General features: G+C 38.5%; 1 protein-coding gene and 1 long non-coding RNA gene across 5 annotated transcripts in view; one reads left to right on the top strand and one right to left on the bottom strand.

Annotated features, from left to right (window-relative positions):
• Nucleotides 1–17,547, top strand: part of LOC133606579 (uncharacterized) — a 42,044-nt gene extending 24,497 nt beyond the window's left edge. For 2 of the 3 annotated variants that reach the window (XR_009815276.2, XR_009815277.2), the window contains exons 2-3: nucleotides 13,212–13,294; nucleotides 16,099–17,547. This is a non-coding gene — a long non-coding RNA (uncharacterized lncRNA). Of the gene's footprint in view, nucleotides 1–12,388; nucleotides 12,898–13,211; nucleotides 13,295–16,098 lie in introns of those variants that run through there. The other variant, XR_009815275.2, reaches the window with a different exon arrangement.
• kcnc2 (potassium voltage-gated channel, Shaw-related subfamily, member 2) overlaps nucleotides 1–21,961 on the bottom strand; it is a 110,854-nt gene that overhangs the window by 34,535 nt on the left and 54,358 nt on the right. The gene's annotated exons all lie outside the window — the stretch shown is intronic.

Below are 21,961 nucleotides of genomic sequence, written 5' to 3'. Positions count from 1 at the left end.
AAATGCTGATGGAATGTAGTATGAATGTAAGAATCGTTAGAATGTTGAAATAGTTTGAATGTTGAAAAGTTGACGCTGAACTGACAAACTAATGGAATGTATAATGAATGTTGAAATGGTTTGAATGTTGAAGAGCTGTCCCAGATAGCAAAATATAACTGGACCAGATATGGTCCTGAACTAAAAAAATCCGGCGCGGATCCGTTTTACTCATCTGGGCCAGTGTCTTTTTGCACCTCGGGATTGGTCTGATACAAACTCATCTGACAGATCTGGAACAGCTTTGGGCCAAATCTGGTCCAAAGCAGCGGAAAACAAGGTCACATATGCGTTACCCAAATATTACATTCAGACCAGCTCTGGACCAGGCGTGGTCCGAGTTATTACCAAAACGTTTTTTTAGCATTGATTTGCATCATATTTTAATGTGTCTACAAAGAAAATAAAGTTTGTCTAGTTAAAGTAATAATGACAATACTTTATTAGGTTATTTTAAAAAGCTATTTAGTGATGTAACAAAATGCACCATTATATTGCAAATAATTAGCAGCACATTGTTGTACAAAACATATAAACAACATATCTAATAAAACACAAGACTTCCATTAGAATTATTCAAGTTTAAAAAGTAAACATCACTATTCAAGTAGTGTTTGTTTGTATTGTTTTATATATTCAGTAAAATTATGTTCTCCTGAGCTTGGTTTGTGAAATAGCTTGCAAAAATAAACAATAATTGAACAAAATAAAAAAATAAAAAACATGATGAAAAAAAAGACCTTCAAAAATCAAATCACAGAACCATACAGCACATGTTCATGTGTGATATTACCTTTTTAACATAGATCTTATATGTTGTAAAGCAATCAATAATTAAATACAGCTGTAAATAACTACTTAAATGTCATTACTTATTATGGCAACTGAATACGTACATGGGTTATTAAATGTGTCATTTTTTTATTTAATGTAAAAAATAATTAATTATTAAATAAATTAATTCATGATTTATTTAAGTATGTCATGAATTTATATTATCGAATGAAAAATGTGGAAGGTAGATTGCGCCAAAATATGGATAATAATAATAATAATACATTCACACAATAAGAATCAGGGAAAAACACATTCAATAAATTACAATAAAAGGAAAGGGAGCAGGGGTGTGGGGGGTAGGATTAAAATACTCTCTGCTTTTTCTTATTCCTTTTCGGACCTGTTGTAATGAGTAACTGTAAATATGTGATGTACCACACTGTACCTGACATGTACTGTATGCATGGTCAAAATAAACTCATACATTTACCATTACCAAGATGATAGTTTGGAAAAGTAACTGAGTTAAATATCAACAGAATATTACGTTTAAAAAAAAAAAAAAAAAAATAGAAAATAAAAAATGGAAGTAAATAAGAAGTAAATAAGAGTAATTAAAACTTTATTTAAAAAAAAAGACACAAATAAACATGGATAAGTAAAAAACTCATAGATATAATAAGAATAAGTAAAAAATCATAAATACTAATAAAGTGAGATAAATTAGTAATATAATTAGTAATTATATTTGAACAAATACAAATCATTGAATACATTGGAAAATAAGAGATTCAAAATGTAATTGATAACATTGTATAATCTACAGTAATATTAGATGGTGTTAAACAAACAGGATAGAAATACAATGAAGGCCTGGAAATTAAAAAAGAAGTCACAGAACATCTGAGACAGGAGATGACTTGTCTCACATTTGTACAAACTCCCCAGACAAAAAGTGTGTGTTCATCAAACACTGCCCGACACGACTTTCCGTGATCAGCTGCCGCCATGGTAACGCCACCTTTATCTTTTTTTTTGTTGACAGCACAAGATGGTGAATTGGAAGTGTAGAGAGGAAAATATGAAGGCGGAGAGATGGTGCACAGCGGAGTGAAAAATGAGCAGTTTTGTTACATGACAAAGAAAATGGTTTTCCGTTCTTCATTGCATCGTTTGTTTACCCAAATATCATCTAATCACTCCTAAAAATACAATTTGTAGTACACGTAACTTCCATCGTATAACTTGATAATAATATTGTCTGAACAGACCAGCAATACTTTTACTACTAATATTACAATTAGTACTACTAATACTAATATCCCATAATGCACTGCAGCGCCAGTGCCTTGTCATGACGTTCTTCTGTTAGCAATCACTTGCTAGCGTTCATTTACTGGGTTTATATCGATTTCTAGCAGTCTTTAACCACATATCACTAAAGAGAATTACATTTTGAACCATATAATAATTAATAATTCATTAAATTAGGAGCATGAGGTAGGAAGTTGATTGATGCAGACGTTTGTTACCTGATACTTTCTAATACTCTTCTGCCTTGGAGACTTTGCATTTGTAAGTAATATGTACCTATAATTATTTGATATTTGTTTATTTAGACAAATGTCGTGTTTTGGACTGCAATATTGTTCAATTAAGGAAACGCATTATGTACAATTAGCTTGTGTACTTAGTTGTTGTGTAGCTGTCATCTCTTCGTAGCCTACAGTAAAGACTACCATGTTTACCTTTTGTAAATGACTTGACTAAAATACGAGAAAAGAACCACCTTGTGTGATTATTGGAGGACTTTTAGAAAAACGCTGCAGGACTGCTCGTATCAGAGCTTATATCGGAGATTTTAGATGCAAACTGATATCATTCGATACTTGTTTTTTGCTGATACTGGACTGATATCTGACATCAATATCAGATTGGGACACCTCTAATAAATAGTCCTAACAATAAAATGTTTTGATATTCTTAGCACTATGATATGCCTCTCAGAATTACTAAACACATTTTAAAATACATTTACTTACGAAACGTGCATTTCACGTCTTGTCAAAGAATCTTCATACTGGAAATTTTTGCGTTAATCGACTTGAAAGACAGCGCCCTCAGCTGGATTCATAGCTGCAGAAGTGTTCTTCTCCTGCAGTAAGCGACATCAAACCACTTTCTATTTAAGTTACCAATGAAAAAACTAATTATTTACGATTTAAAGCACAGGAACCAAATCTGTTGGACTGCAAATTGAATGTACTGTTTTTGCAAACACCATATTACAATTTCCATTAAAAAAATAATTTCAAACTAATTTCAAACTTGTTTAATTAATGCATACTTGCCAACCTTGAGACCTCCGATTTCGGGAGGTGGTGGTGGGGGGGTGGGGGGGGGATGAGTATATTTACAGCTAGAATTCACCAAGTCAAGTATTTCATATATATATATATATGTATATATATATATATATAAATACAATAAATACTTGAATTTCAGTGTTCATTTATTGACACATATACTTGTTGAGTTAAGGGTTGAATTGTCCATCCTTGTTCTATTCTCTGTCATTATTTTTCTAACCATGCTGAACACCCTCTCTGATGATGCATTGCTGTGTGGCACGCACAAAAGTGCTTTCATCAAATGCACTAGATGGCAGTATTGTTCTGTTTAAGAGTGTCACAACATTGCTGTTTACGGCAGACGAACTGCTTTACGGTAGACAAAAATGTGACTGCTGTTGTTGTGTGTTGTTAACGCGCTGGGAGGACGTTAATGAAACTGCCTAACAATAAACCCACATAAGAAACCAAGAACTCGCCCTCGATCATTCTACAGTTATAACGTGATTGGGCAGGCACGCCGTTTATATTGTGGGAAAGCGGACTCAGGTCCGCATGGACCTGAGTCCGCCTGAATTTTTGGGAGATAATTTGTCCCGGGAGGTTTTCGGGAGAGGCGCTGAATTTCGGGAGTCTCCCGGAAAATCCGGGAGGGTTGGCAAGTATGAATTAATGTACTAATTTCTAGGTAACGCATGGTTAAGGGAGGTCCACTGATAGAATGTTTTCAAACAACTGAAGTGATCAGGAAAGCACCAATAAATGAATACAAGGACTCAGAAACCATTCCATGTGACAAAAGGATTTGCTGTTCCCCTTGTCTGATTCTTCCATTATAGTCTCTCCATGTCGCCATGCACACACACACACACACACACACACACACACACACACACACACACACACACACACGCACGCACATGCTCGCGCACCCGCACACACACATACATACACACACACACACACACACACACACACACACACACACACACACACACACACACACACACACACACACACACACACACACACACACCGCCCTTCCCTCATTATGCAGCCCTGCTGTGAGATGACAGCCAGCTCACTTTGGGAGCATAGCTAAATCCATGTAGCTTTTGGCAGCCAATGGGTTTTCAGGGCTCCAATAATCGCCTACCAAATACTTCTCTTCACATCAGAATAAATCATTCTTATTTGAAGTCAGTGTTAGAGGGTGAAAAGGGAAGCTATGAAACCCTTCCAGCCACTGATGACTTCAGTCAAAGTCTGCAACAGTCAATAGAAAATAATATTTTCCACTAATGATAGTGGGAAACAACACACTGGAACCCCTTTTAGTCAACCCCGTTTATGTCAACAACCTGCCAAGGTCAACCAGGTCATCAAGTCCCGGTCCACCGTGTTCTTCTTATTGCTAAAAATGTGCCCACCTAAGTCAATGTCGACACAGTATGTGGTTGACCGCTTTTGTCAATGTAACATTTCCATGAAAAATCTCTCCGTTTATGTCGACATGTAGTAGTGTAAGCGTTCCATTACCACAAAGCTTGGGTCATGTGACATACTGCAGGTGGTGGTCACTGTACAGAGGCCTGTTTAGCTGTGGTCCAAAGGAAAGAGGAGTTAGTGGAGTTGGGCGGCTGTAATTTTTGTTTGCTTTCTACAACGCTCTTTTACTTTGCCTTTATGATGCAGTATGCAGCTGTCCCTTATTTATCGCTCCTATTGGTACCGGACATGACTGTGGTAAACAAAATTCTGTGAAGAATATTTTCATAGTTAGAGCATTAGAAATAGTTTACGACCATTTTATTCTCTCTTTGAGCCCAACATTAAATACCCCCCCTTTAGTCATCTTTACACTTATTTCATCCACTATAGTAGCTTTGAGTGTGTTTTACTGTAAATTACAGTACTCGTCACCGGTAGACCGGAGGATAATCCAAGTGTCATTGTTATGGTTGTCGCTCGGCCACTACAATACGCCAGTGACGTGGAAATGCTTCTTCGCATTCTGAGTAATCCCTCTGACTTAAAACTGGGTTTCTGTGTCAGTAAAATACGGGCAGACGTTGTTCTGCAAAAACTAGGTGATTTTGACAGTCGCTGCTACGATAATTATTTTCATTTTTTCATTTTTTTTTCATTTTTATTTATCTCCTTCATTGATGTGCATCTTTGATCGATAGACAATTATACCACAATTATTCAATTATACATTTACACACCAATGCCTGAGAAGGAGCAGGATGAAGAAAAATCTTATATTTTCCTGCCCCCTTCAACATAATACGTAGTCTTACTTATAAACCAACAATTACATCCAAATATAACGAAAACATACAAAAAAAACACAACAAGTGCAAAACTTCATGAAGTACAAACTGTACAAAAAACAAACAAAAGTAATATACACCTCACGGGATGATACAAAACAAATACAAAACCAGGCAAAAAAATAAGTAAAATAATAAATAATAAATAAATAAATAAATTAGCTGTAATGTTTGATTGATTGATTGATTGATTGAAACTTGTATTAGTAGATTGCACAGTACAGTACATATTCTGTACAATTGACCACTAAATGGTGACACCCAAATAAGTTTTTCAACTTGTTGAAGTCGGGGTCCACGACATCAATGGCATGGTAAAACATGTTAACATTTCGTGTTAGCATTGCGCGTTTGCGTTGTCATTCCACATTGCTCTCGCCAAGGTTGCGTTATTGTTGTCGAAGTGCATCAAAGGAGTTTATCTCCACTTTGGCCGGACAGCTGCTCATAGTTTATAGGAGTCTTGCCTGAAGTGCCGTGCCGATGGTCCGACGCTACGTCACACTGTTTGACGCTTTTGACATCGCTCCTGTCAGAATCTCACCGATGTAGAGATGTGTAATTGATGAGGAAGGAGTTGAATATGAAGTACTTTAAAAATTGTTCAGCCAAAAGTTGGTTACCTTAAGATGGTCGCTTTGAATATAGCGTCAGGATTAGCTGCTTGGCAAGTTGATAGCATTGTTAGCCCTTAAAGTACCAGTAGAGTGGAAAAACAAGTTGACTATATATGCTTATTTGTGTTTCATTGTATCCATTAAACCATATCCAGCTGTATTTACAATCTGTAAAGTATGTGAAAATACTGTCCAAAATGTCACAAAATACCACAAATTCAGTCAGACCATTTTGAATATTCCGCTCCGAACACCTTCTGTAATTTCCATAGATTTTATGTCACTGGAGTAACACTTGAGCATTCTGACCATGTCATCAGATCAGTCATGCTGGAAATACACAAAAATGGGAAAGAGATGTGATGTTTATCATTCACAATCCTTATGTAAAACAAGAACACATACGTTTGGCTTTTTTTAATGCATTCGAAATCGTATAACAATTGAGTCAACAGACCGAGAGTCCTCTGTTGCGCTCATTATACCTTCTCTAAAATCATCCAGAAAGCAGCTACAATATTTCATTTACATGTCGTGACCTGAAAATTAACCAAATATGAGTGATATTTATTTTATAAGCGCCAATGCAGACGGACTATTTTGGGGGCGCATTGATAGCAGTGAGCTAATGCTAGTTAACGCTGCTGTTGTTGACACACTGAGCCGGCGGCTGCTTCTGCTTCGTCTTACGCTTGCTAAAAGTACATTTTAGATTGAAATTCATGCATCTCTCACCTGGTAGTAGACAAAAATGGCCATGGCTGGTCAACTTTCATGTCCCCGAGGTGGTGAAAAACACACACAAACAGGCTTGTTGCAGCAACTTTTCGTGAGGATTGTGATTGAATCTTCATCTCAACAGGATTATGTGATTGTCCCATTGGTCGACATCCCAACAAGAGTGGAAATATTACAGTAAGTGTTTGTTTTATTATGGTTTATTATGGTCCGTTTGTATGTTTAGCAACTAGCAATGCCGCGGCTGCTAGTGTCACAATATAGCTGCATCCGGGTAGCAGCCGGCTCTCTAAAACTTTTTGCTCATCCTCTTTGTGTTCGGGCTCAAAAATATAAGGTCAATATCATAATTTTTCCAAAGTAATAGTTGATAGTTCTCACAACGTCTGCTTGATTAGCTTCGTTGTTGATGGGGAAGGGTTCTGTGTTTCCTAGATCGACGTCACGCAATCACGTGACTGGCTTCATATTATCTCTAAAAATGGCTCAGGAATCTAAGTGAAATTGATACTCTTTTGATCATATCCATTTATTCACAAACTTCGGACGTTTTTTGGTGTCATAAATCACATATATATGATAACAGCTTCAATATAGAGATAACTTGTTTTTCCACTCTACTGGTACTTTGACCCGGAAACGGGCGTCCCACTTAGTTAATAATATCTTTATTTATTGCCACAGCATAATAATAGACAATGAGATATCTACTGAGATCCAAATACCACGTGCTAAATGATACACTGTATATCTATATAAATAATAAATAATAAATACCATCCTTTGTAACTGAGCTACTGTGTGGAACAACTTTGTGGATCAATAAAGTTTGTCTAAGTCTAAGTCTAAACAGCGTGTGCAAACTATTAAATTGTGTGTACTATTAGTGGGCGTGTGATCTACTAAGAGAATGTGTACAATTGATAACTGGTGCAGACTGCCTTATTTAAATAAGGTTTTTGAGTGTACTATAGATATTTCCCCGTGGAAACACTCATTTACTTCACATTCTTGTTATCATGTCTCTGTCTACCACATCCTATTGTTTTAGTACGCTGAAGGTGCACTCATGGAAGATGCTAGTAATAACTGAGTGTGCGTTTAAATGTTTCAAACGCAAGAAAATGTAGTCTTTGTGTTCTGTATCAAAAATCATCAGGAGACAACAAATCAAATCAATTTAAAACTTTTCAACCAGCCCTTTAAGTTCACCAACAGCTAAAATATTATAGCCGCAGAACAGTATTAATTTTGATCATCTACTGTAAATAATGATTTGCATTTCCTCCTCACAGTCTTGTAAGGCTGAAACGACGCGTCGACGTAGTTGACGTCATCGGTTACGTAAATACGTCGACGCCGTTTTTGTGCGTCGGCGCGTCGCATATTTACGTCACACTACTGTCATGGCGGAGCGCAAAGCAGACGATGCGAGCGAGGGGAAAAAAGCACGCCAAAAGTCGTCAAAAGTGTGGGAGTATTTCAATAAACGGCCTAATAATGTTGTTGTATGCACACTGTGTCGAGCGGAAATGGCCTATCATAGCAGCACAACGGCTATGAACGAACATTTGAAAAGAAAACCCCCGACAGCGTTCTTGCCATCACCATCAACAAGTCAATCGTCCGCGTGCGTATACGTTGTCATTATTACACAAAAACATGAATGTGTCATTTGTATCTGCGTTGTAAATTCATAAACTAAAGCACCGTTTGCTCTGAGAGGCGCGTTTGGCGTGCCTGTTCAGTGTTTACAAAGACGCGCTCCTCTTTAACGCTGTGGAGAGGCGGCGGCGGCGAGCGAGCGGCGAGGCGGGGCGCGCCGGGAGCGACGCCGCAAGAGACAGGGGACGACGAGCGAGCGAGGAAGAGGAGCTGAAAAGCGAGGAAAGAAAGAGAAAAGAGTTGGAAGAGAAAAGACTTTGTGTAAAATTAAAAGATTGTAAACCTGGCAAAGCCGTCTGGCGTTCAGTCTGTCGGTCCTGAAAGAACCCCACGGCACAAGACGTGTCACAAACGCTAACGTTAATTAGTTGTGCAAATACCTTTTACAACATTAACAGTTACATATACTATGTACAAACGAACAATTAACTTTCACTTTAATCATACTATCATTGTTGTGTTATTAAGCAAAATAAGCAATACTTTTACTTTTGTTGAAATGTTTACACTGTACATTTTTTTGTATTGGATGTTTAGCTTTATTTTTGCACATTTTAGCAAATAAGCAATACTTTTACTTTTGTTGAAATGTTTACACTTGTTACAGAATATTTCCGTTTTGCACTTTTTTGTATTGGATGTTTATCTTTATTTTTGCACATTTTAAAGCAAAATAAGCAATACCTTTACTTTTTAAATGCTTATACTATTCCAGAATATTAAGATTTGCACTGGATGTTTACTTTTATAATTGCACATTAAAAAGCAAATAAGCTACTTTTAATTTTGTTAAATGTTAAAAGTTTTAAATGTTTACATTGTTACAGAATATTTTGTCATGTTGTTGTCAATGTTGACTGAGTGGCCATACTTTTCTTTTGTAAATAAAAGCCATGCCTTTTGAAAAAACTGGCCTACATTTATTTTTTCCTCTTCATTTTAAATAAAAAAAAATAATCGGTAAAAGGAAAAATAATCTATAGATTAATCGAAAAAATAATCTATAGATTAACCGATTAATCGGAAAAATAATCTATAGATTAATCGATAGAAAAATAATCGTTAGCTGCAGCCCTACAGTCTTGTGGATGTTCTGATTATTTGCATATATTCTGCATAATCATGAAGACAAACACACTAAAGTCCTTATTTTGCTTACTTAAGAGACCCAATTCTCTGCGCACAAGCGTAGTAGAACAGCATTGCTTGTGCTATCAAGTTTGTGTTTTAATGCATGCAAACCTTTCGTAGATCAGGCCCATAATACATACTTAAAACCAAATTTTACACTCAACTTAGACAAAAAACTTTTTTATTTTATTTTTTTAAAACTTTTGTTTCTGTGTGTACCTAAACCCATCCAGTCCATAACTATGAAAGCTGCTGTTCTATCAAATCACCCCAAAGTGCATTCAGGACTCAGAGTGATTTACCGTCCAGGCAAGCAGAGCGCAGACAGGTACAGAACCCGAGCTCTTCCTTTCAAGTGACAAGGCCGTTTTCAAAACTCCACTTAGAATAGGCAGATGTCAAAAACAAGAGAACAGTACAAGATGTGGTGAAAATGTTCATAAAACAAAACACTGATACGACGATTTGAAAGCTAACACTTAGCCCTTCCATTGGTACAAGTGTCATCCTTCTACAGCAACAACTCTTATATATATTTGGGGACGGCGTGGCGCTATTGGGAGAGTGGCCGTGCCAGCAACCTGAGGGTTCCTGGTTCAATCCCCAACTTCGTCACATCCGTTGTGTCCTTGAGCAAGACACTTCACCCTTGCTCCTGATGGGTCGTGGTTAGGGCCTTGCATGGCAGCTCCTACCATCAGTGTGTGAATGGGTGAATGTGGAAATAGTGTCAAAGCGCTTTGAGTACTTTGAAGGTAGAAAAGCACTATACAAGTATAACCCATTTATATCCAGTATGGAAGATATGTACATTTTGACATTTACAGTAAACCCCATGGGATGGGAGTCAGGCAGATGAATTTATGTAACACGGGAGCCTGTTACTAGCATAGCCATGTATTAAATTATCTAAGGCAGGGGTGTCAAACTCAAATACAGAGTGGGCCAAAATTTAAAACTGAACAAAGCCGCGGGCCAAGGTTGAACAAATTAACCTTTTAATAGGGACCCAAACAAGTTTTGCATTGAATATTGAACAAGCAAGGCTTATATAACTTTATAGTGACATGCAAAATCGAGTTTCAAACAATAATAAAAATAATTCAAAAATATCAATGGCATATCAAATAAAATTGTAATAAAAATTGAATGCCTCTTTTCTATTTGCAGCCTTCTGAGGTAAATATCAAAATAAACTTTTTCCACAGGCTAATAATACATTTGAAAATAAAGTAACAATAATGAATGAATCAAACATTCAAGCCTTGAAGTAGCAAGAGAAAGTGCATGAATAAAATGTTAATTATTGCTCAGTTTGCTACACTGAGTTGCTTTAACACTGAATATGGAACAAGCAACGCTTATATAACTTAATAGTGCAAAATCAACTTTCAAAAAACAAACGAAAAAACATCAATGGTATATTAAATAAAATGTAAATAAAAAATTGAATGCCTCTTTTCTGTTTGCAGCCTTCTGAGGTAAATATCAACATAAACTTGGTGGACGGGGGCATGGTTGGGGGGTCGGGGTGTAGTGGTAGCGGGGGTGTATATTGTAGCGTCCCGGTAGAGTTAGTGCTGCAAGGGGTTCTGGGTATGTGTTCTGTTGTGTTTATGTTGTGTTACGGTGCGGATGTTCTCCCGAAATGTGTTTGTCATTCTTGTTTGGTGTGGGTTCACAGTGTGGCGCATATTTGTAACAGTGTTAAAGTTGTTTATACGGCCACCCTCAGTGTGACCTGTATGGCTGTTGACCAAGTATGCGAGGCATTCACTTGTGTGTGTGTAAAAGCCGCATATAGTAAGTGACTGGGCCGGCACGCGGATTGTATGGAGGAAAAGCGAACGTGACGACATGTTGTAGAGGACGTGGAAGGCAGTGCCTTTAAGACACGTCCCCAATAATGTTGTCCGGGTGGAAATTAGGAGAATGGTTGCCCCGGGAGATTTTCGGGAGGGGCACTGAAATTGGGGAATCTCCCGGGAAAATCGGGAGGGTTGGCAAGTATGAGTGTTAGCGGTGAATGTGGTGTTACAGCGGCACCACCGCTGTATAATACCGGCGGGCCACCTCTAATGTTAATTTGATATTGCCTCAAGGGCCAAATGAAATTACACGGCGGGCCAAATTTGGCCCGCGGGCCAGAGTTTGACACCCATGATCTAAGGAACTTTTCACATTCATGTAGGAGCATCACACAAAATAAAACAACGGCTGTGTCAGATAAAAATACTGTCATGAAGGTTCCAGTGAGACTGTGTTGCTAAATATAACTCTCTCACAATGCCACCCCTTTCATCAGTTTGTTTCACCATCAATATTTCAATTGCTTGCCTATTGAGACGAAAAGTGCCACTGGTTCATGAAAGCATCGGCAGATGTTTACATGAACGCATCTACAGTTTAGCAGCATATAGTTTGGCAACCAATGTGCTGACGCGTTGACGTTGTAGAGAGAGGTATTGCGGTAAATGGGCGTGGCTTCCACTTACCTCTAAAAAAAGGGGGGGGGGGGAAGCTTGGGATTGATTTATGACCCCAAGAAGTGGGCGTGGCCTAAACCGGAAACAGGAAGTACCGGTATACGTCAAAATATATGTTTTTTAATTTTGTAGTTTTTTGTTCGCTTAAGTAGTATATAGTTCATAAGTCATAATGATTTATGATTCCTACAGGCTGAAAAGCATATTACATCTTGTAGTTTTTTTAAGATGCCTGCCATCTTGGATGGATAAAAAAAAAAGTTTCTGCAACTGGCTAGGCTGGTGTCCCCTTTCTCCGCCATCGCTTCATGTGTGTCCCTCCCGCAGCCCAGCGCTCGAGAGGGACAGCGCTAAAATGCATCAGAAGACAGACTTATACAGACATTTCCCCCACATATCGCAATAAAAGACGGAACCCTTTGATTCCCCGTCTTTAAATCCGACTCACAAATCCCGGGAGACAAAATTTGACATTAATCACATTCGAAGGCGAGGACACACCTGAAAGTCAGCCGTGATAATCTGAAACAGAGGAGGACCAGAAAGACACAGAAGGGATTGGAAATGTGCGGCTTCGTTAGATTCAGGAGTCTTGAACTTTGAATATCCTACAGCATGTCAGATTGCTGTAGCATTAAAGCAAGATGGTTGTAAAAGGTGTTGAGGCACCAACTATTGGCCCTTGGAGGGCGAATCAGCTATAATTGATAATAATACATTTTGTTCATAAAGTGACATTAAGAGCAATTCTAAAAAGGTGAGTCTTCAGAAGGCTTTTGAATGAGGGGAGAATGGTGCAGATTGTTTGAGTAGTGAGTTCCAGCAGCGATGGACACGTCTCTGTCACCCCAGGTGATAATTAGGCCAATAGATTTCACAGGTCATTACTAAAACTACTGATTAATTATATTAAAGCCAAATTTCATTATATCACTTATTGTGTCATTATTGCTCTGAAAAGCTTGTCATGACCAACATGGAATAATGATTCAGTGCTAAATTCATACCAAATAACCAAAATGATTACCTATATAGTTATTAACTCATTTTCATCTCTCTTTTTCCTGACAGAAAAGCGAGTAATCAACAACCCCATCTGCCAAAATGTCTTTTTTGTCAGCGGAGGATCATGAGAAATGGAGTCAAATCAAAAGGTATGGCCCTGTCACGCCAAATTTCTTCCCCCTACAAACCCCCCCCATTTACTTCTGGGGTCATTTCCTCTTACGTCATTTCCTCTTACTTACGTCATTGACAGCGATCGATAGACTCCAAATCTCCTGAAAATGGTGGTGTCACTGAATGACATTTGTCTTTATCTTTCCCAGGGGACTTATGTCAAACACCAGCAGGCTTCGAAAAATTCCAGGCGGAGTGTTAGGGCCGCTGCTGGGAACTTCTGTCTTTGTGGTAACGTGCAAAAAATATTAATTAATATATAATACTGATAAATGTCTGTACTTTAAATCAACATTATAATTCTGCGATGAGGTGGCGACTTGTCCAGGGTGTACACCGCCTTCCGCCCGATTGTAGCTGAGATAGGCTCCAGCGCCCCCCGCGACCCCGAAGGGAATAAGCGGTAGAAAATGGATGGATGGATGGAACATTATAATTGGCTCATTACGGAAAGTGACTTGACACGGAGGGCAAAGTTTATAATTGTAGAGAATTCAAAGTCATGTCAGGGTTATTATCGGGGTTGTTGGCAATTATTTTTATTATTTGCTAAAAACTGCTCCTACTCACGTCTCAATATTGGGCTACCACGGACCAGCCGCATACAGTAAAGGTATGTTCTTACTCGAAGTTAGAGTGAATCTCAGTAAATCGTGTTTGCCAACAATATCAACCTAAAACCCATCCGTCTGAAAGAAAAATTAACCCTGAAGTAGTGTTGACCCGTGGAAAACGAATCAAAAATCGTTTAATTCTCCGTCAAATGTGCAGTCAGAAATATCCTCAAGTTAATTTGTCCGATTAATACAGACGTTTTGTTAACGCTATATTATAAAAAAAAAAAATTTTAAATTAAAAAAACAAGTATCCTTCCAGCGACGGGCAGTCAAAGCCGAAGTGTTATCGATCGCTGTCAATGACGTAAGAGGAAATGACATAAGTAAGAGGAAATGACATAAGAGGAAATGACCCCGGAAGTAAATGGGGGGTGGGAAGGTTTTTGTAGGAGGAAGAAATTTGGCATGACAGCCCCCTATAGTTGGTATTTCGTCATGTGACGTCTTCCCGGAAGTGAAAACCTGTGGTGGTCGACCGATGGCTGTGCGCGCGCAAACTATCGGAGTACAAAAGAGGCTTAAATCTTCCTGCAAAAAGCAGATACAAGCAAAAAATCCAATTATGCAATAGAATAGATTCCTATATTTTAGCAAAAAAAGATTTGTCGAGTAATACCAAGGATTATACGTCGGTTGCATTTCCAGACATATCAAACTATTGTGCTCCAGAAGTCATTCTACACGACAAAACAAATGAAAACTGGGAAAAGCATGGAGGTCTGCAACTTCTTTGCGTGTGGCTGGGTCAAGGACATTGGTATCAAGACTCTCCCTGATAAATATGCATTGTTTTTTGCTCGGGTAAAGTTGCATTTCATGATTTAACTTTGTGTCTACTGCCAGGTTTGTTGTTGCTGTTGCACTCGCCGTTTACGAGTACGCGTGTTTTTTCCCATCTTTATCAAATTATAACTATAGATGTCCACATCGTGTATGTGCTGAAAGCTTCATTTATGATGGCTTCCTTTGGTAAAAGCTTGACTCTTTTAGGTTTTGCTCACATTTGCTTTTTTTTTTTATTTAGACCCGCCGAGTTTGTGGTTTTTGAAACACTTGTAGCAAACATGTGTTCAAAAAACACAAATAATATCAAGATAATACTTAAATGGGAAATAGTAAATGTTAAAAGTATATAAAAAAAACCTTTAACGAAGTGATCACTGCAAACTTGTGCATTTTTCGACTCTGCTGCCTTGGACTGGAGTATGAGCTCACAAATTCTCCTGAGAGCAAGCATGTTCTGCAGTGGACATTACAAGGGGCTATTTATTTTTTATTTTATTTGTATTCCGACAAAAGAAATAGACCAAAAAATAAATGTCCACTGCAAAGGACGCTGGTTCTCAGGAGACAACAACAATAATGGTGGCTTTTTAGAAAGGATCAAAAGTTTTTTTTTTTGGTGGAACAGACAATAGCATTGCTCCCTCTTGTCTTCCATTTGGAGATATGTGCGTGTGTTGGAATTGATGTCAGAATGCAGAAGTTTGTCTTGGTTGTGATTAAAAGCCAAGTTGGCAGGCATTTGCTGAGCCCTCCAAAGATTTCCTGCATACATGAATATATTATTGTCATTTAAAAAAAACGCAATGCAATTATGTGTAGAGTGGAAATGAAAGAAAGTGAAACAAGGCAAGCAAAAGCGTGACACATCTTCCCTTCAAGTGTGACCCCCCCCCCACCCACACACACACACACACACACACTGCAGCTGACAGCTGCCCAACAAGTACCTTCTCCTATCAATGAACTGGCTGTTGTTTTCTTGCTCTGATGAGCTTCCTGCTCCAGATTTCTATTGCTTATTTTAGGCAAAAGCCACACTGAAGTGGGTCACACACACACACACACACACACACACACACACACACACACACACACACACACACACACACATATACATACACGCGCACACACAAATATGGGCGCGACAACCGGCTGTGTAAAGTCTTCCCCTTCTGTTGTTCAATGAACATCACCAATGAAGTCATCAGAAGTAAAATATGAACTGCATTGTCATTGACAACCACTATGTATACCCCCTGTACACATTTAATAAATACCACATAGCTCAATAACACCACAGACGATTAGCACAAAGTTGTTAATATATTTGATATCTATTATCCATCCATCCATTTTCTACCGCTTGTCCCGTTCAGGGTCGCGGGGGGTGCTGGAGCCAATCTCAGCTGCATTCCGGCGGAAGGCGGGGTACATCCTGGACAAGTCGCCACCTCATCGCAGGGCCAACACAGATAGACAGACAACATTTATTATGGTTTTTATTAAATCTTAATTTAATTTAATTTAGAAAATACATATTTTTTACTTATTCTAGATTTATTTTGACTTTCACTGAATTCTTTAGGACTGTCAAAGTTAACACGATAATGCGTTAACTATAAATTTCAATAACGGCACTCATTTTTTTAACGGGCAATTAATGCAAACACTTCCTTTTTGGCCCTCAAGCTAACCCCCCCACCCATTTTTCACGTTTGTGCTTAAATGCTTATTTAGGTTTCTCTCATTCATATTCTCCCATTCAGCCTGCGGACACACAAATGGCGGGCTCATCACTAATGAGGCGGACTTTGCCAGGACGCCTTTTTTTCTTAGTAGTGTGACAATAATGGCGACTTGTGAATGTCATTGAAATCCATGAAAAACTTAACACGTTTAAATTTGGAAAAAGCCATACGTGTGTTGCCATGGTGATGTGGCAACGTCTTCTTCCTAGCTGGATGTGAAAAATAATTTGTAGATTAAACTTTATTCACTTACTATTACCAGCCTGATGTTTTTTGTGATGTTAAGAGTTCTGTTTAGTAAAATGTTTGTGAAGCTGTGATGTGTCAGAGAGGCTTGCATGGACAACGGTGTGTGTGGCTCATATGTGTGTGTGCAAATCAGAGAGTGACAGTTTGACATTACTCTCTAAAAACATATCAAATCATTGAATAGACGCTACACGATGTATGTATTTTCAAATAAATAGTCACGTAGTTCAATGATCACGGTCCACATGAAATTGTATGCATTGAACGTCTGTTAGTACCAGGATTGTCATGGCCCGGGCGCACCTCTGTGTGCATGTATCTGTGCGCCGGGCGCACCTCCGAGAGCGCACCTGCGTGCACCACTCCGGCTGCAGCAGGCAGCTGCAATCAAGCTGCAATCTGCACACCTGTCGCTGATGAGCTCTCTGGGCTTCTTAAACCAGTGCAGACCTGCGTTCCGGGCCAGAACGTAGCGACCAGTTCCAGTACAGTGAGCCGAATATCTCTAGCTCTATGCACTCTCTCTCTCTCTCTGTGTTTCTCCCCCCTCCGTGTTAATTTTTCACGTGTCCCTTGTCGATCCAGCAGCATTCCTCCGTTCCCGCGTCACAAGCTGTGTGTCTCGTCTCCCCGTATTCCCTCTGGTTCCCTGGCTGCCTTTTGGATCTCGACCTCCCGCCTGGACAAGGATTTTGACGCCTCGCTATAGCCCCCGACTTCCTGCCTGTCTCTGGACCTTCGAGCCTGCCTTGCCCCTCTTGGACTTCCACACCTCGCTCAACACTCTGAGTAACACTCTTCAGTTAATCTCTACACATAGTCGCACACACACCCATTTGGATTTGTTTCACACTCCATACCTTTGTAAATATATTTCAATAAATAGAGCTATACGACATCCCTGCTGTCTGTGCCGTCTTCTTCCCTTGTACATGTAACAAGGATGTCCAAACGGCAGATGTAAAAACGGTCCCTTTCCCACTGTGGTCGCACTTTCGAGACATATATGTGCAGTTTGAGTTTTGAATGTTAATTCAAACTAGCATTATGGTCCTTTTTCATCCTCATCTCAAAAGATGTTTGCTGGTGTCTTAATTGAAGCAATCAGAATAAATGTGATGGTTTTCTAGAAGTTTCTTTCATTATATGTAGTATACACTGCATCCAGACTTCATGCGCAATATAATGCTTACCCTTCCAGGGACACTGGAAGGGGAAGCATTCAGCCTCAGGGGCACAAAAGAACAAAAGTTCTAGAATACGCGAAAGGCTAAATTTGACAGGGAACGCCCACATTCAAAGTTTGCTACACCCAAAGTGTGCATTTTGGATAAAGGCGTGCTAGCAGAGATTCAAGTCGAGAAGGAGAATGCTGCGCAGCTAGAATCTGTGTAGTTGCACACCTTTTTTTCACTTGAAGGCGAACTGCACTTTTTTTTGGAATTTTTTCACAATCATTATGAAAGACATGACGACGGATGTTTTTTTTTTTTTTAATGCATTCTAACTATGAAATAAATTTGATCAAAAGTCAGCTTACAATGGGGCCTATGGGAGCCGTTCAATTATGCCTATAGAGCCCCTAAAAAACATTAAAACACCTCCATTAGGGTTTTATATATATGATGTAAGTATATATGCATACTTGCCAACCTTGAGACCTCCGATTTCGGGAGGTGGGGGTGGGCGTGGTCGGGATGGGAGGGGGCGTGGTTGGGGGCTTGGCTAAAAGGGGAGGAGTATATTTACAGCTAGAATTCACTAAGTCAAGTATTTCATATATATACAGGTAAAAGCCAGTAAATTAGAATATTTTGAAAAACTTGATTTATTTCAGTAATTGCATTCAAAAGGTGTAACTTGTACATTATATTTATTCATTGCACACAGACTGATGCATTCAAATGTTTATTTCATTTAATTTTGATGATTTGAAGTGGCAACAAATGAAAATCCAAAATTCCGTGTGTCACAAAATTAGAATATTACTTAAGGCTAATACAAAAAAAGGATTTTTAGAAATGTTGGCCAACTGAAAAGTATGAAAATGAAAAATATGAGCATGTACAATACTCAATACTTGGTTGGAGCTCCTTTTGCCTCAATTACTGCGTTAATGCGGCGTGGCATGGAGTCGATGAGTCTCTGGCACTGCTCAGGTGTTATGAGAGCCCAGGTTGCTCTGATAGTGGCCTTCAACTCTTCTGCGTTTTTGGGTCTGGCATTCTGCATCTTCCTTTTCACAATACCCCACAGATTTTCTATGGGGCTAAGGTCAGGGGAGTTGGCGGGCCAATTTAGAACAGAAATACCATGGTCCGTAAACCAGGCACGGGTAGATTTTGCGCTGTGTGCAGGCGCCAAGTCCTGTTGGAACTTGAAATCTCCATCTCCATAGAGCAGGTCAGCAGCAGGAAGCATGAAGTGCTCTAAAACTTGCTGGTAGACGGCTGCGTTGACCCTGGATCTCAGGAAACAGAGTGGACCGACACCAGCAGATGACATGGCACCCCAAACCATCACTGATGGTGGAAACTTTACACTAGACTTCAGGCAACGTGGATCCTGTGCCTCTCCTGTCTTCCTCCAGACTCTGGGACCTCGATTTCCAAAGGAAATGCAAAATTTGCTTTCGTCAGAAAACATGACTTTGGACCACTCAGCAGCAGTCCAGCTGGTGTCAGTCCACTCTGTTTCCTGCTCCAACCAAGTATTGAGTATTGTACATGCTCATATTTTTCATTTTCATACTTTTCAGTTGGCCAACATTTCTAAAAATCCCTTTTTTGTATTAGCCTTACACAATATTCTAATTTTGTGACACACGGAATTTTGGATTTTCATTTGTTGCCACTTCAAATCATCAAAATTAAATGAAATAAACATTTGAATGCATCAGTCTATGTGCAATGAATAAATATAATGTACAAGTTACACCTTTTGAATGCAATTACTGAAATAAATCAAGTTTTTCAAAATATTCTAATTTACTGGCTTTTACCTGTATATAATATATATATATATATATATAACAAATACTTGACGTTCAGTGAATTCTAGCTATATATATATATATATATATACATATATATATATATATTTTTTTTTAATTATATGTATATATATATATATATATATATATATATATATATATATATATACGTATATATATATATATTAATTTTATTTTATATATATATATATACATATATATATATATATATATATAAAATAAATACTTGAATTCCAGTGTTCATTTATTTACACATATACACACACATACCACTCATCTACTCATTGTTGAGTTAAGAGTTGAATTGTCCATCCTTGTTCTATTCTCTGTCACTATTTTTCTAACCATGCTGAACTCTGATGATGCATTGATGTGTGGCACGCATAAAAGTGCTTTCATCAAATGCACTAGATGGCAGTATTGTCCTGTTTAAGAGTGTCACAACATTGCTGTTTACGGCAGACGAACTGCTTTACTGTATATAAAAACGTGACTGCTGTTGTTGTGTGTTGTTGCCGCGCTGGGAGGACGTTAATGAAACTGCCTAACAATAAACCCACATAAGAAACCAAGAACTCGCCCTCCATCATTCTACAGTTATAACGTGATTGGGCAGGTATGCTGGTTATATTGTGGGTTAGCGGACTCAGGTCCTCATGGACCTGAGTCCGCCTGAATTTCGGGAGATTTTCGGGAGAAAACTTGTCCCGGGAGGTATTCGGGAGAGGCGCTGAATTTCGGGAGTCTCCCGGAAAATCCGGGAGGGTTGGCAAGTATGATATATGTAATGTAGTAACGAGTACATTTATAATAACATTTAATATTTACGCACTTTTATCATTTTAAGCATTCACTTAAAATGTAATTTAATTCCATTTAATTTCAGTTTAAAAAATGCATCACAAAGTTAGCTTTTTTTTATTCATCACTGAGTACCACTCAATGCAGACTTCATGACAGCCAAAACACATAATAAACCATCCCTTACAGTACGAGGTCTGCTGTCATTAGGATGCCGACTGCTGGGATGTCCATATATTCCCATTTAGATGAAAAATGTCTCATAATCCTCACGATGAAACAGGGTGGGGGTGCGTGGGAAACAAGTGTCTTTTCGTGTCTTCCTCGCCAGTTTCGGGTTCTAAATGGCTGTCAAAGTGTCCCAACTTGTTTGGATCACCTCCTCAGATTTATTCTGTCCAGGTGAGAAGCATGATTTAAGATCTAGAATATAATTACAGGAAGCAAGTAAGCAGCAGACCACTTGATTATGTAAACATAGGCGCCGCTATAAATAGTTTGTCTGCATTAGCGCTTATAATAACAATATCACTAATACTTGGTTAAAATTCAAGTTAAGAAATGTAAATGGAGTATTGTTGGCACTTTTTGGATGGTTATTTATTGGGTTTTATGGGCCAAATAGAGGAGCTCCCATTGGCTCCGCTGTAAGCAGACTGTTATTTATTTTTATTTACAAGTTAGAATGCATTAAAAAAATCCATCCATTGTCATGTCTTTCATAATGATTGTGAACGATAGGCACAATCCTAAAAAAAGTGGAGTTCGCCATTGAGCACACGGGAGAATAGTGCTTTCTAGTGTGCCAAGGAGTTTCACCAAACAAGCTAACATACCACGGTTTAATTGTTCAAACTCAAGGTGTTTACAAAGCACAAAGAAGAAGAACTCTGATAAACATTTTGAACCTTATTGAAAATGAGATAATATTATTCCTCTCACTATGTTAATTACAAATTATTTAACTATTAATTTCTTGAGAACTTCATTATTTATTATTTACGGAGTAAATTGTGTACAAATTAAGAACAGTAAGTGAACAAATGTGTTAGTAATTGCTATCAAATGGAAAAGGGGTAGGATTAAATAACCTCTGCTTCTTCCTACTCTTTTACGGACATTTTGTAAAGAGAAACTGGAAATCGTGATGTATCATGTTGTAACTATAAGCGTGTTCAAAATAAAATTAACCCATAAACCATTAACAAACGTACTCAATCAATCAACAAATTGCCAAGCGACACCCTCAAAATGGGTGGACCAATTCAATGAGTCCACTGTGGTCATGTTTTTCATAATAGTTGTTGACAATCTGAACACCAAAGGGAAAGCTTTGGATAGTTTTGCAATTAGAAGTTGAGGCGTTTTTCCACTATGCTCGATCTAAGGGTACCTCTTTGGGTTCCTCGAACAATGACATCGCCAATT

The sequence above is a fragment of the Nerophis lumbriciformis genome, linkage group LG05 (assembly GCF_033978685.3).
Source record: "Nerophis lumbriciformis linkage group LG05, RoL_Nlum_v2.1, whole genome shotgun sequence".
Classification (NCBI taxonomy): Eukaryota; Metazoa; Chordata; class Actinopteri; order Syngnathiformes; family Syngnathidae; genus Nerophis; species Nerophis lumbriciformis.
This window is presented reverse-complemented; position numbering and strand designations above follow the sequence as displayed.